The 11611-nt window shown below is 35.7% G+C and overlaps 1 long non-coding RNA gene across 1 annotated transcript; it reads left to right on the top strand.

Annotated features, from left to right (window-relative positions):
• Nucleotides 1–2560: 2560 nt before the first annotated feature.
• On the top strand, nt 2561–6258 carry LOC111398713. The gene is made up of 3 exons (XR_002703384.1): nt 2561–2872; nt 5011–5278; nt 5581–6258. It is a non-coding gene; the product is annotated as an uncharacterized LOC111398713 (long non-coding RNA).
• The last annotated feature ends 5353 nt before the right edge of the window (nt 6259–11611 follow it).

Raw genomic sequence — 11611 nt, 5'->3', positions numbered from 1 at the left:
TTTAGGCCAATTGATTGATTGAAATGGTAATATCAGCAACAACAGCACGTTCTATGTTTTCTCTTTTCATAGTGATGGCTTAAAATGAGGATGAAGTTCCCAACAATAGTCCTTAGAGTGTCCTAGCTTGTGATAGTTGTCACATTTTGGAGCTTCTCATCTTTTCTGTTTTGAAATGTTTTCCTTTTTCATCTCTTTTTACAGTAAGAGTAGACGACTCAGGTATATTCTTTATTTTTGAATTCATCGACTTTTTCAAGTTTCTTCTTGCACGCACACTCGAAAAGGTTGGAAGCATAGAACTCATAAGGATATGACTCCAAAGATTCTCATACTTTGGCCTCAAACTTCTCAACAAAGAAAAGATCTTACCTTCTTCGGCCCTTTTTAGTAAGATTTTTGCATTAGTTGTATGTGGATGGTACATGCTCAATTCATCCCACATCTTCCTAAGATTATTGAGGTGTTCGATGAATGGCTTATCTCATTACTCAGCGACAGTAGTTTTCCGTTGCAATTTAAAGATTCTAGTAGCATTATTTTTTTTTCCATAATTTCCTCAACAAAATTCCACAAGTCTTCCATCAATTCTGAAAATGTGAAGATTTCATCAATAAGTCCTGCTATTGAATTTAGAAGCCAAGATCGAACAAGTTTATCATTCAATATCCACCCTCATATGTTGGATATCTAGAGGCGGAAGTGCCACTAATGAAGCCCTTTCATCCGGGATTAACATCATTCTCCATTGTTATTGGCAGATAAATTGTTTTCTTAATCAATGTAAACTGAAAAACAAATTGCAAATGCCAAAATGGAGTAGCAGAAAATTGAAAAACGTGAACAACAGACTTTGAGGATGATTTTGAGCCAACAAATGTGGCCAAAAATGGGCCGAAACACAATTAGCCAGAACCGTATCATATGAATCCAACGTCACCGAGCTTGCACAATTAAGATTTATGGTTTGAAAGATACAACCATTTTAATGGAGGTAACGGAAAACTGACAAAAAAAAAATTAAAAAAAATCTCTTTTCGTGGAGATTGGGAAGAGTTTCTAAATTTCTAAACGAATTACGTTTGAATAGCAATGGACCAAATCAATACATCCGTTCTGATACCATGAAGAATTCAATAAAACTAAAAAGAATACAAAAATTTATGTGGTTCGACGCTTGTGTAGCAACCTACATCCTTGGGAGAAGATAGGAACTTGTAACTTTGTCTGGAGCTTACAATAAAACATATATAATCACATTACATCAATGTTGCCTTATTTAGGATGAGGCAATCAAGGAAAGAAAATAACGAATTACTTCCAAATCGTGATTGCGCCATAATATTATCCAATATTAGCAAATCCTTCAAATATCATAGAATATCCCTCTTCTCCAACAAAAAGTAAATTAAAAATAGGGAAAATTGCAGCCGAAGTACCAAACCTTTCGTTTATTAGCAGACTTTGCCCAAACCTTTGATTTGTGCCACCGTGAGTACCAAACCTTTAAAAAATATGCAGCTCAAGTCCAAAATGACGGTTTCCGTCTGTTTGACCTCAAAATCCGTCAGTTGACCCCAAAATCTTTCAGTTGACCCCAGAAATTAAAATTTAATAATTTGGCCAGATAAGACAAGGTTAAAATGGTCATTTTACCATTTTAATATAAAACAATAAAAAAAAGGAAAAAAGAAAAATTGGTCATCTTCTCCAACAACCCCGACCCCCATCCCTCAACCCCACCAAAACACAGCACCACCAACCATCACTTGTTACAATCACCTACCATCGCGTGCTACAAACACCCACCGTCGCGTGCTACAACTACCCACCACTTAAGGAAATCATGTTTTTCAAACCCTAATTTTCATCCCTTGAAAGCTTTTGTAATTCATTTTCACCAAATCAAAACTCACAAAAAACCCTGGAATTGGAAATCAGAAATTGCTCCTTTTCCAATTTCTAAATCTCCTAAATATTTTCCATTCATATTCCATAGGGAACTTGAGATTTGATAATGGGAGGTTTTTACTCCAATTTTTTTACGGGTGGGAGTGGGGGCAATGATTTATGGGTATGGCCGGACGGTGGTGGCACTACCGGCGATGGGTGGCGGGTGGCATATGGTGAGACTGGTTTTCCCCATTATTGGGCAGCTTGGGATGAGAAGAAAGAAGAAATACATACAGAGGTTGTATGTACATGTGTGTGTGTGTGTATAGTTTAATTAATTAATTAATATTAAAATGGTAAAATGACCATTTTAGCCTTGTCCTATGCGGTCAAATTATTAAATTTTTAATTTCTGGGATCAACTGACGGATTTTGAGGTGAAACAGACGGAAACTGTCATTTTGGACTTGAGCTACATATTTTTTAAAGGTTTGGTACTCACGGTGGCACAAATCAAAGATTTAGGCAAAGTCTGCTAATAAATGAAAGGTTTGGTACTTCGACTGCAATTTTCCCTTAAAAAAAACATAAATTTTCTTCTTTACATGTTTTACTTATTTTATTTATATATATTTATTTATTCAGTTATACTTTTTTATAGCGGGCAGTGATGGAGCTAGGCACTCGACGAGCCTCGACGGCCGCCCAGGCTGCGAGACAGCCTTTTTTCAAGACGAAAGACAACCTTTTTCTTAGATGAAAATGAATGGGATGAGAACTGGAATCACACGTTACTTAAAAGTGCTATCAACCACTTGCGGTTTCTACCTTTCATAAAATATAATCTCAATCTGCCTAAAAGTATGGCTCCTGACTGTCCTGAGAGAAGAAATAGCCCATAAAATGGCCATTTTAAGCCACTGATTGTACGGTCGAGGCCGACCAGAGGAAGATTGATGGTGGCCTTCTGCATTTTCAGGTAGATAGTTTGCTTCTTCTTCTTCAAATTTCTGATGATCTGCTGAGATTAAACATCAGTTGACTATTAACGAAGAAAATAATAACATTAAGCACCAAACCAATAATCTTTGTTCTTAATAAATTTGGTGAAAAAATAGATTAAAAAAAAAAAAAAACATCGCCTACCATTTGAAAAATCTGGAGGAATTAAAAAGCTGGTTTTTTTTGGTAGAATTCTCTAGATACAACTCCACCGCCTATTTTGTCTGTGTGTGTGTGTATGCAAAGAAGGTGAGAGAGACAGGGTTTAATGAGAGAAGAGAAAGTGAGATCAAGAGGAAGAGTGCATAGAGAGAGAGAGAAGTGAAATTGTTAGTAGCCCTTTTTGAATCTCATTACATTAATTTCATTAAATTTCATTTTTTTCTTGCCTATTTTTAATCGCACATTTATAAAATAATATTATACGTAAATCGAAATATTTTTTTTAACCACTCATTTAAAAAAAAAAAATCTATCCACCCATTTTCAGTTCCAAAAAATTGGGGCCAAACGAGGGCTAGAACTTATTTAATAGTCCATTAAGTAGAAATATTATATTGTTAGTCAATTAAGTTGTGTGTGTCCAAATTGTATGAAGTCTAATTTTGTTCTAGTAAATATAATTTTCTTTGGTCTTAAATTCAACATTTAGTAGATGGAAGACATTAATCTACTAAAATCTCAATATTTTTGGCTTTGGAACCTTAAATCAGCGTTGTAGTTAAGGTGTAAATAATGGAAAACGAAGTAGAAATATCTCTTCAATGCCATAAGCTTTAACATTGTACTTAGTATAATTGAATATATTTGTATCAATCTGAGCAAATAGAAAAAGATAAAAGCAGAAAATAAGAAATAATTAAAAAGCAAAAATAAATTGAGTGCATAAAATTCAGCAAGAAAATTTCCAATATCTGACAGTAATTTAAGTTAACTTCATAATCTCACCATTAATGTCTTCTTGAGTTTCTCCCATGGCTAGTAGCATGCAGAATACAAAGAAGACAGGTCGTTGGCCTGGTTTATAAAGACACAGGAACCCAATAGTAAATAGGAATCGAAATGTGTCGCCATTTAATATTATTTAATTAAATATTAATAAATGATCTTGCAATTGTGGTCGTCGACGGTCGACGATCGTCCTAGCTCACTCGAATTTCTGGATTCGTCAAAGATAGCGAGAACTACTTGTTTAACTACTTGAAAGTACGTGTCTATGTGAATTGATATTTGTCGAATTTCTTGATGTCTAATTCTCATTGACAAAGAAAAATTGATGCGTCTGAAATATCAAGTATTTAATGGAGGAAAAGTTCAGCATAACCCAAATTTAAAACAACATATAAGTAGAATTAAACGTTGTAATAGAATGAAAATCAAATGCAAGGAATCTCAGTTCATAAATATGGGATTAGGTTAGAATTAAAACATGATTAAGCTCTCAAATATATGTCAACTCTTCCAAAGCCTTATAGAGACAAGCCTCTAGATCCAGGAGCGGACCCAGACACTTCGAATTGTGGGGTCAAATATGAAGATTTTCATCGTAGTCCGTAGTCTAGTAGCAGTAGGGGCTAACCTATATAGCAGGGGTTGAGCCGCTTAGGGACAGCCCGGTGGAGGGCCAAGGTGAAGAGAAAACTGGAAAATGGAAAAAACGAGTTAAAAAGAAAGACGAATCACAACTCACGTTTGGTAATTGGCAATTTGGGAAATATGGTATTTAATTTGGGAATATAGGAACTCATTATATAAGCTGGATTGGATTTGGGTAAATGAGTAAATGGATTATGGGAATGAGATTATGGATATGGATATAGTGATTGGATTTGGACTTTTCACAAGTGTGGGCTATTATTGGGAAATTGGATTTGGCAATTGGAGAGGGTAGCTGTTAGGCTAAAAAAAAATAATAATAATAATAATTCCAAAACTTTGCGAGGTCATTTGACCCCATGTGGGTCCGCCCTTGTCTCGATCGATCTTCATTCTTCAACATATTATTCCTCTTGATTTCAGCTCCATCCATGAGTTACATGATTCAAATATATGGTCTGATCGCGTCAATATTTTCGACTAAAAAAATTATATATGTATCTGATGCATGAACTGAAGAATGAAGAATCGTGTATACCAACAATTCATTTACGTGCTCCAAATGTTGTGGAGCTTGTTGGCAGTGCACGGGAAACGTGGGGCCAACATCACGTGATTAACCACGGTCGTTTCACGTGCTCAACAGTTGTATTCGCATCCACGGGTTATGGAGTTGCTAGGATTCCACCATTTACTCCAATTAACGTGGCATGAGGGCTTCAACATTATAGACTCTGCAGTTGAGCATGCTAAATCACTTTTGTTCCCAGGACAATGAAGAGTTTAGGTAAGTTCATGCACTATTATGTACTTAAAAATGTCACTAGATAGGGGTTTGCTTGTGTATGTAATTTTTTGTACATCAACGTGTCCCACATTCACATGGGGTGGAGCCCAATCGAATGTGTGGAACACCTTAATGTATAAAAAATTATGTACAACTAGTGTTATCCCACTAAATGTTAGGTCTACAATACTTTTTGAATTCCCTCAAAAAGATTCATGAGAGGGTACGTATCGCATGTATACAATTTTCATAAATAGGTAGAGATTTATCCTGGTTAATGTATCATGGTTTGATTTTATTAGGAATACACATGGAGAATTTAATTTTATTGAGTCCGTGATAGAGATAGCAGCATAGTCATTCGTGCAACAAGAAATTCGGCTATAGTTAATGCAATAAATGTTGATTGTTGTACATGTGGTAATCAAAATGAAAATGGAGAAAAGAGCATCTCCAATGAGACAATGGATCAGAGAAATTGTAAGCCTCGTGCACAAGAAAGAGGAGATAGAGAGAGCGAAGATAAATTATAAAAATTAAATGGTGAATGTGCTAAAGATTCTCTTGTTTTTTTTTTTTTCTTGTCATATAAATATTTTGCGATGATGTGACATACTCTTTAGTGTAATCCACAATCCCATTGAAAATGCTCTTAGAGTTACAGTATATTATTCACGCATTTACGAGCATTTTAAGTAGCATTTGGATTGCTTTTGACAAATATTAATACCATTTGATCCGAGTTGTAAGTAATATCAAACTTTGAATGAATCAAAGGCTCGTGTAAGAAATTTTGAAATCCAATATTTGCTACATCTACATAATGAATAATCTATTCCAGTGCTTCTTGTCTTTCAGAGACAATGTTGTATACATCGAGACGATAGTTTGATGAAATTAGATAAGATCTAGTTGTATTATAGAAAGTTATATCAATTATTCTATTAATTAGTTAAGGATTTCAGATGGTGGGAGGGAGTGTCATGTGATATTTTCATTTGAATTGAAAGATTTTCATGTCGAAGTATGTTGTTTGTATTATTCAATAAAACAAGGATGTTGAATAAATTTTAGACATATAATGTCATGTACAAGAATTTATTTCTGAAAAAAGTATATAAAAATCAATAAAAGTCCATTAAGCTCTACAAAAGTCATTCACTTAAAAAATATGTTTCCACAATAACATTTATGCTAGTATTTTGAGGATTATCGATTAACTACGACTTATAATAGTATTTTTCTAAATTTAGTAGAATTGCTTATTTTGATAAATTTACAATATTCAACAACATTAAAGAAAAATAAGTTACATTGCCCCTTCTGATCCAATACTACCTACTCAAATACCCTCTTAAGTGGCATGTTATAACAGTGATTGAGTAGGTTCAAATCATGTTCTTAATAACGTCAAATCCTCACTGATCTGAAAGGCATAAATCATGACTATACGTGTAGACCAAACTTCAAGCTTTACGATCCCAGATGAAATCTAGGCATAATTTTTTATTGTTATTTTTAATGTTACCATTCTAAAAATCATTTAATAAACCAAACATATGTGTAGACCTTTCTAAAAATCATTTAATGACTATACGTGTAGACCAAACTTCAAGCTTTACGATCCCAAATTACCTTTCTAAAAATCATTTAATAAACCAAACATCTAAAATTATAAAATATTATATTTAATTAATAATTATTACAATTAGCTAATTATACAATTTTCAAATTTTTGAAATGCAAATGGTAAACTATTTTTCATAATTTCAAATTTCAAATTTCATTTTTGACATTTATACAGACAATTATTTAAAACTTGAAACTAAAGTCAAATAAAAAGCTTTTTAAAAAAGGGGAATTTTTTTTTTTTTTTTTTTATAAAGCTCGCCTGGGCTCCCATTAAGCTGTCAACTGTCAAGTTGACTACTTAATTCGCGCTCACTGCCAAGGTGGAGTGTTTCGCCCGCACCTTGGCTAGGGGTACTTTAGAAAACTGCAAATCGTTCAATACAGGATATCATACCATAGTAGTTCAATCATAATCAATTTATAGCCTAATTCCCATTAGAGCTTCTGCAGACGGTAAATTTTCACTGGTAAAAAGCAGTCAAATGAGAACAGTACAGAGTTGGTTCCTAATTCCTCTTAACAAAATTCACAAGGAAACTGGTAAGAAAATTGCAGGAGAACTGAATCATTTTTTACAAAGCAAGCACAAGCTACATATGTAGATATCCTGCCAAAAAAAAAAAAAAAAAATTCTAGGAATTAAATGGGAGACTAAGGATGATGTCGTCATTTCCAGAGCTTAACAATTTTGTCGTGACCAGCGGAAGCTACAAGACCCGAGGCTGTTGATGCAGCCAAAGAAGCGATCAATCCTTCATGAGCTGAAAGGGTCATCGTCCTCTTCTCCGACATGTTCCAAAGCTCCACTGACTGTAAAAAGTTACCATAATATTCAGAAAAGGATTTGTAGGAAAAATCGAAAAGCCACTACACAGGTCCATTGAAACTGGGTCTAATGAAACTCTACTGAAAATGAGAAATAAAAAACTGTAAGCATGACAAGAAACTGGGTAATCTAGATCCGAGTCCCTATGGATCATAAAAATACACTATTATTTGAGGGGAAAATGAAGGCCTCGAATTAATCAATTTGAGGTCAACCACTCGGGGTAAATAGCTCACTTCTTGTGATTGACTAGTATCTTGAGGCAAGGTACTTTACACCAGTGTCATGTTTGGCATTGTATACTAGACAACACTGGTTACAGTGATGCAAATTACCAAGTGTTAACATAGATGATTAAGGAAATTATATTTCGGTTAATTATAGCTGATTTTTAGGGATTTCATATCTTCCAATTTCCTTGTAAAGAAAGAGACTATACATATACATGTGTATGACAAAAGTACGGGAAAATAGAGAACGAATTTTTCGGAGAAAATTACAAACTCTCCCTCTCAAGATTTTGGCTTCTTTGACATGGTATCAGAGCTCGGTTTCTAACCGGCTTTTATTTTTTTCTTTAGCCCAAGCTTCTCCTCTCCGTCGTCGACAACATGACTGTGGCCCCCTTTATGTGTGTTTCTCCTCTGTGACTCTAGCTGGTAATTCCTTCGCGTTTCTTTGTACTAGGTACTTGTTATTTAGACATCTAGGTGCATATTGTTTCATCTCTATTTGGTAATTTAGCTTGATTGTTTTGAATTTCTTGGATTCCTGTGAATTTTTTGTCGACGTTTTCACTGCTTCTGGTTAAGTTCATCGCGTTCATTGTCCTGGAAAGCAATTTGTGTTGTTTTAGGGACAGTTTTTATAATTATTCTGGTTGGCACCTTGTTTGGTTCACTGTTGAGCACTTGGTTGGTCTAGGTTTATATTTTTAAAGGGGCCATTTTGTTCATCATGCTATCAGATAATTTAGATTCTTTTCATATCTAATTTAATGGTAAAAATTACTCGGCATGGGAGTTTCAATTTCAATTATTTGTCAAAGGAAAAGAGCTGTAGGGTCATCTTGATGGAAGTGATCCCACTCCTAAAGACGTGGAGGCTTCGTCAAAAAATCAAGAATGCTAGGGTTATAATTTAGATCCTTGGTTCGATTGAGCCTTTCTTTGTTCTCAATCTGAGACCGTATAAAACTGCTACTGATATGTGGAATTATCTTAGTAAGGTTTACAAACAGGATTACACGGCTCGAAGGTTTCAATTGGAATATGAGTTAGCTAATTATACACGTAATACTCTCAATTGAGGAATATTTTTCTGGTTTTCAAAATCTTTGGACTGAGTATTAAGATATTGTTTATGCTAATGTTCCCGCCGAGGCTTTATCTGCTATTCTAACTGTGCATGAGACTAGCAAGAGAGATCAATTCTTAATGAAGCTACGTTCTGACTTTGAAGTTGCACGTTCTATTATGATGAATCGCCATCCCGTACCATCTTTGGATGATTGTTTGGGTGAACTCCTTCGTGAGGAGCAGCATATTGTCACTCAAGCTGCTATGGCATATGGGGCTACTGTTAGTTCTATTACTGTGGCATATGCAGCACAACGAAAGAATAGAGATCGAGACATGCGTTCTATTCAGTGCTATAGTTGTAAAGCTTTTGGTCATATTGCTCGGAATTGTCCTAAGAAGTACTGTAACTACTGCAAGAAACAGGGTCATCACATCTCTGTTTGTCCCATTTCCCCTGAAAGGAAGCATAGTGTTGCATATCATGCCTCCACCGGTGCCTATTGCTCTGCTACATTGCCTGCTGCCTCCTCAGTTGTTCCCACTCCTGCTTCTGCTGCCTTAGCAAACCCGACCACACTCACCCCTACAACAGATGATCCATTCTGCTTTTTCTGCCTTTGACCTCTTAGGTACTCGTATAGTTTCTTCTACACCAAGGTTCTTTGACTCTGGAGCTTCTAATCATATGACCAATACTGTTGGTCTTCTTTCCAATGTCAGAAATTATGATGGGAACCAACAAATTCGCACCGCTGATGGCAATTCCCTGCCTATCAGCGCTGTTGGTGATCTTTCTTCTTCCTTAACTAATATTTTTTTGTCTCCTGATCTCTCTACGAATTTAATTTTTGTTGGTCAATTGGTTGATAACAATTGTGATGTCTATTTTTCTCGTTCTGGTTGTGTTGTGCAGTATCATATGTCCGGGAAGATGATCGCGAAGGAGCCTAAAGTGGGACAACTCTTTCCCTTGTACATTTCTCCTTCCCCAATATTACCGAGTTCTCCTTTACTTTCCTTTGCACGTAATGCTTTTAATTCTAGAAATAAATTGTGGCATAAACGTTTAGGTCACTCAAACTCAGATGTACTTCGTACTTTATTTCATTTTGGTCCATTGGGCAATAAAGCACATTCTTCCACCGATATCTTTTTTGATTGTACAGCATGCAAACTTGGTAAAATTAAAATTCTACATTTTCCTTCTCATGAATCTCGTGTCTTACAATGTTTTGATATTATTCACGGTGACGTTTGGGGAATTTCACCTGTTGCATCTCATGCACGTTATAAGTACTTTGTTACGTTCATTGATTACTTTAATCACTTTACTTGGGTTTATTTCTTACGATCTAAAATAGAGATTTTTTGGTCTTTAAGTGTTTCCTGCCTTTCTTGAGACTCAAATCTCTACCCGCATCAAGATCTTGCGATCTGATTCTAGAGGAGAATATATGTCCAATGCATTTCAAGACTTTCTTCAATGCAAAGGTATCATCTCTCAGAATTCTTGTCCTTCGACGCCCCAGCAAAACGGTGTTGCTGAAAGAAAAATCGCCATCTTCTTGATGTGGTAAAAACCCTCTTACTGGTATCGTCTGTCCTTCCTCAATTTTGGTGTGAAGCACTTTTTACTGCAGTTCATTTAATTAATCGTTTGCCAACTCCTACGTTAAATCAAGTTTCTCCCTTTTTTAAGTTGTTTGGTCATTCATCTTCATATTCTCATTTTCGTACATTTGGGTGTGTTTGTTTTGGGCATCTCTCTGATCATGAGCGACATAAACTTACCGCATAAACTTACCGCTCAATCAGTTAAATGTGCTTTTCTTGGTTACGCTAACTCTCAATAAGGTTATGTTTGTTATGACCCACATGCTCAACGTATTCATATTCCTAGGAATGTGGTTTTCTTTGAATCTCAATATTTTTTTCCATCTCATGTTGTACTACCGTCTCTATCGTTCTCTCTTCTGCCTAGCTTCTTCGAATCTCCATCAATTGTGGAAAGATTTAAACCTAGTCTTGTTTAAGAACGTCGTCGTCATCGATGATATTGACTTAGAGCCTAGTCCTGCTACAGTTTCCACCACTCTTCGTCAGTCGACTCGTCCTTCTCAACCCCCCGCTAGGTATGGTGTATTCTCTCCCGTCTCTCTTGTCGCTACTTTATCTTCTATCTCCATTCCCTCTTGCTACAAAAAAGGCCATAGAACATGCGTGTAGGCAAAAAGCAATGCAAGCAGAACTTTAGGTGCTTGAGGAGAATCACACTTGGGACATTGTTCTTTGTCCCCCTACAGTCAAACCTATTGGGAATAGATGGGATTTTTCGATCAAGCTACGTTCTGATGGCTCTTTAGACAAGTATAAAGCTCGTCTTGTAGCTCTGGATAACAGGCAGGAATATAGGGTTGAATATGAGGAAATATTTGTTCCTGTTGCAAAAATCACCACAGTTCAAAGAATCTTGGCTATCGCTGCATCACAATCGTGGCAGCAACATCAGATGGATGTGAAGAACACTTCTCTTCATGGCAATCTTCACGAGGAGATCTATATGAAACTTTCCCC

The sequence above is a fragment of the Olea europaea genome, chromosome 8 (genome assembly GCF_002742605.1).
Source record: "Olea europaea var. sylvestris chromosome 8, O_europaea_v1, whole genome shotgun sequence".
Classification (NCBI taxonomy): domain Eukaryota; kingdom Viridiplantae; phylum Streptophyta; class Magnoliopsida; order Lamiales; family Oleaceae; genus Olea; species Olea europaea.
This window is presented reverse-complemented; position numbering and strand designations above follow the sequence as displayed.